At 40.2% G+C, this 5,048-nt stretch overlaps 1 non-coding gene across 1 annotated transcript; it reads left to right on the forward strand.

The window, feature by feature from the left end:
- Positions 1–4,966: 4,966 nt before the first annotated feature.
- Positions 4,967–5,048, forward strand: TRNAS-UGA (transfer RNA serine (anticodon UGA)). The gene has a single exon. It is a non-coding gene; the product is annotated as a tRNA-Ser (tRNA).

The raw sequence follows: 5,048 nt of genomic DNA on the forward strand, positions 1-5,048 counted from the left end.
CTATTTCAGGGTGTTCATGGAACACTTAAAGTCCATGGACCCTGGGCTAAGAATCTTCTGCGTTTGATTTTCTCCTCTATGTCATCTAACCTAATTTTTAACTACATAAGAAATTCTGTAAGTAGAAAGTAAGAATCATACTGCTAAAGTAAAATCATCTTTTAATTGTGGCTGAATGTTTCATTAATCCTGGTCTTGTAAATTAGGTCAAAGTTCTCTCCATGACTAAAGCCAAGATACTGGTTAAACCAGTTCTCAGAGGGTGTGGATTCCTAATAATGGGGTTTGGGAAGACTTGACTCACATGTAAGTGGGTCAGACAGAATGGAGAGGAACAGGCTCATTTTTGTCACGGGGTAATTGGACCTTTACTGCAGCTTCTCCTTGGCCCCTACTTGGCAGTGTCTACTTAGGGGAATCCCTTAAATTCTGATCTTCTTCAAGTATTGTTGAAAAAGTAGGCATGAAAATGGAAGGCAGATGCCAGCCAGCTATTTCTCTCGTGACTCAGTGAGTTCTCTAAATCCTGTGCCATCTAAAACTAGATTCCCTTGGTTTGGTTCTGTCACTCTAGGGCTCACTGCAGTGTGAATCCCCCAGAAAATGTCCCAACACCTTCCAGGAAGCCTCTCTACACAGCCTTCTCCAAAGAGCTCCAGGTCCTCAGGCTCCATCACACGCGCTTCCAGCTCAAGGGTAGTGAGGTATGATAGCTCTAGGACACTGTGCTACTCTTGTTGTTGCCCTGCATGCTGTGAATTTATTTGTAAATAACCGTTTAAATAAATTATCCTCAAAATTTCTAATTTGAGTAAATACTCCATTTCTTGCTACCATCCTGACTGATACAGACATTATCTAAAGACTTCTGTTCCCCGAAAGAAAAAGATATTTAGCTCTCCTCCACAGCCTAATACACAAACACACTTCTGCCCTCATCCTCCCAATATATTTATATAATAATATCTTGGCTAAATAAACACTGGGTGTTTTCCTTATTATGCCATGCAAATATTGTTCACAGCTGAACCACTTTGTATTCTACAACTACATTTTCTTTGTTGTTCCTAAATTAAATACTGCCTCTTTTGTTTGTTTCTTTTTCTTTTCTGTATATCTCAAACAAATTTATCCCCTAACTCTCTTCCAGGGCTGCAAACATTTTCTGAATTTGGTCAAACATTTTCCAGTTCCTTTTTTTTTTTTAACTTATCCATTCTAGATGTCTAACCTCTAAGTCTGCTTTACAGCTGTCATGCTGAGACTTCCCCATCTGCTGAAGAGACCCTTTACCTCTCTCCAGTGTGAATCTCCTTTTTGCTGAATCACAGATCTCTTGGTTTACTCCTTACTTTCGGTGGAAAAGATCCTCAATTAGCTTTCTGAGAAAGAGAGAATTTTTTTGAGATTTTGCATTTGTTGGTCTGGAGCCTGTTTGCTCTCAGATACCTTCCTGGCCTCTCTCCTGCTCATCTCTGTGGCAGGAGTGGCTGATCCCTGCCGACTGCATTTCCCAGATTCCAATGCCAGCTGACTTCTACTCAAGTTCGGCCAATAGAAAGCAGTAAAGTAATATTAAGGGGCTGAGAGAAGAGAGAACCCAGGGTATTTCTTGCCTTCCCTCCCTGCCTGTTGTAATATCTTCACCGGCAGTTGTGTCTCCTCCATGGCTCCAGGTCCTGCCAGACATGCCTCCTGCCAGAGGGTGAGCCTACACCCTAGACTCTGATTTCTAGGTGGCCTTATTCTCCTCAGTTGGCTTATTTGATCTCCCACCACTTCCGTAACCAACACCCTGCATTAAAGATGCTCGGATTTAAGTCCTCATTGAGTTTTCTGTTTCCTGGTCATGCCTTAAAAAAGTACAATGTATTTCTAAAAATATATTTATTCTAACTTCATAAATGATTTATTTTGGTCAGGTAGAGATTTCTAGAGTAGAGCTGGGGGTCTCCCATAGAGTTTTTTATTCAATCCCCCAATATTCAAAAATGACTCTTCATCTCCACCTTCAGCTGTGCCTGGTCTCCGTGAGTCAAGAGCATCTCTGGAGCATTTTAACCCCAAAATAAACTGCTGTCTTTGACCTCTGTGAGGGAAGGGCAGTCCAGACCAATGAGCCTAAGTTTACATGATTCTTCCAATTCCTAACCCTTTCTAAGGATGTGTAATATCCTTTACAGATATGATAACTTTATGAATGTTGGCTTTCCACCTTGTAGACAGTGACATTTCAGCTTTATCCACTCTACTAATTCAGTTACTATTTATACAACTCCTTTTTGACTCCCAAAATATTGTTGGTAACTGTGGTATCATCTAAATTCATGTACAGAGTTGTCTATAGGAATAAGCTACCTGACCAGGGTTTGTATTTGCAAAGACTCCTTACATCTCAAAGTGACCCTATGATTAGTCATAATCAATAGATTATGAATGGCAAGTAATGTTTCCCTCTAGACTTTTAAGAAGAAAGGACTTTCTTAAGCCTCAGGGGATAGCAGATCGATAAGATGGAAGAACTCTGGGTCCCTGATCACCACAGGGACAAAAATGGCTTCCCTTTACTGACTCAAAAATCTGCAATAGACTCCTATATGAGTAAGGAATAAATCGCCATTACGTCAAGCTATTGAAATTTGGGAAGCAAACACTGTTTCTTACCATCTGTCATTTGCTTTCCTGCTCTCTTCATTATTGGGTTACACGTCTTTTAATTACTTTTATTGTTAACTTACAGGCATCTTAAGAAAGGAAAGATAAAGTCCTGGGCTTCACCACCATATTTAACCAGTAGTTCCTTTGGACAATGACCACTTGAGCTAAATGTTTGACTACTGAGTAACATCAAAGTCTTGTATCTAGAGACTACATCTTTCTTGTTCCAGGAATAAAGTCACTATTTCTGCTTCTTCATTTTAAAAACTTGAGTGATAATGTCTGCTTCACATCATAGAAAAACAAGAAAAAAATAACTCACAGTCTCACAACCCAGAAACCACATTAGCAATACTTTGGGGCATTTTCTTCCACTCCCAAATATTTATAACTCAAAAATTTACATAATTGAGGTCATGTAGTACATATATTTTTTAACCTAGTCTTTTCATTTAACATTATATCACATGCTTCTTCCCCGAGCTATCACAATCTCTTCCAAAATATTGTTTTTAATGGCTTTGTCATATTCTTCCAGGTATATATTACTAAGTTATATAATCATTACCCTCCCATTGTTGGAAATGCTTATTTTAATTATTCTATTATTATAACCAAAAGTATAATGTCTTTGCACATAAAAGATTTCCTTTAGTTTGGATTTCTTCCCTAGGAGAGTTTTCTCGAAATGAATTTACCATGTGGAAGAGAGTAACCATTTGCATGAGCATCCTTGGTGGAATTTACAAATGCTGAAGTGGCAACAAGGATCTTGTTCCAAGCAGACAGGGAAGGGAGCTATGTTAGCTTCCTAGGGCTGCCTTAACAAATCATCATGAAGTGGATGATTTAAAACAATGAAATTTATTCTCTCACAGTTCCAGAGGTTAGAAATCCAAATTCAAGGTGTCTGTAAGGTTAGTTCTTTCTAGAGAGTCTGAGGGATAATCCGTCTCATGGCTCTCTCCTAGCTTTTGGTGGTTGCTAAAATCCTTGGGGTGCCTTGGTTTGTAGCTGCATCACTCCAGTCTCTGCCTCCCTCTCACATGGCCTTTGTCCTTGTGTGTTTATTTCTGTGCATCTCCAAACCTCTCTCTCCTTATAAGGACACTATCATTAGATTTAGGGCCTACTCTAATCCAATATGACCTCATCTTACTTGATTGCATTGGCAAAGACTATTTTCAAACAAAGTCACATTCACAGGTATGAAGAGTTAGGACTGGAATATATCTTATGGGACGACACAATTCAACCCACAATAGGAGCAACTGTCTCTTTGCCTGCTTTAAATGAAAACAGATATGGGAGAGCTTTAACTATGAGAGAGTTTGAGGGCCTCAGACGTGAAAGAAATTCTCCCATTTGTATCTGAATCTACCTGATGGTGCTTTGGCAAAGTACTTCAATTCACAGAACTCAATCTTATAATTCCTAATTTCCTCATTAAAAAAAAAAAGAACCTGGTTCTACAGTGTCTCACTGAATCAAGTCTAAATCCAGAAATAATCCTAGTAATATAGATTCAGTCTGGCATTCACAACCTCTTGTGTAGGATAGAGGGATAGAGAATGTCCTCAGGCTGGAAAACCTGTTATCTAAGCTGTTTCTGCCTATTCGCCAGACTCCTGGGGCTCCGGGCTTCCCTCTCTACGGAAGGCGAAGAAGGGTGAGCTTTGTCTGAGGGGATGGAGACCTTCGCAGCATCTCTTTCTTCAACTCCTGGTCCCTCCTCTGCACCCCCACTGAAGTCGAGTTTCAACCAGTTCCTTTAAGGCAGAGAAAGGGCAAAGCAGTTTAAGGCTATCGAAGATATTTCTGTTTTATTGTTTAACGCTGAAAGCAAAGGCGAATGACTCCACGGTTTCTGATTACCTCAAATTTCTTCTGGCCTGTTTCCAGTCCCATTGGTATTTGCAAATCTGAGGCTACTAGGGTCACCCTCAGTTCCAAATTTCCTTTCTGCTGGTTTCTGACAAATACCTATGAACGGGCGCGTCAACGGTGACTAGGGAGTAGAGTTCTGAGGGATAAAGAATTCGAATCTCTTGTCTCTTTGAATTCCGTCTTCCTCCGCCGAATTTCAATTTGCTGTGGATGACTTATTTCATCCCAGGTGAGAAGCCTTGAATGGACGTAGGAAGTTCTTCGTTGCCAGATCTAATAATCACGCACTAAAACTTCTTTTACTATATTCCATTGTAGTGTAATATCAAGTAACAGTGAAAGATATTTTAGTACATAATTATCGGGAGGCACACCACTCGCTACACCTTCAAAATTGTTAATACGAATCGTAGTTTCACAGGTAGTCGTGGCCGAGTGGTTAAGGCGATGGACTTGAAATCCATTGGGGTCTCCCCGCGCAGGTTCGAATCCTGCCGGCTACG

Source organism: Equus quagga, unplaced genomic scaffold, assembly GCF_021613505.1.
Source record: "Equus quagga isolate Etosha38 unplaced genomic scaffold, UCLA_HA_Equagga_1.0 188_RagTag, whole genome shotgun sequence".
In the NCBI taxonomy this organism is placed as follows: domain Eukaryota; kingdom Metazoa; phylum Chordata; class Mammalia; order Perissodactyla; family Equidae; genus Equus; species Equus quagga.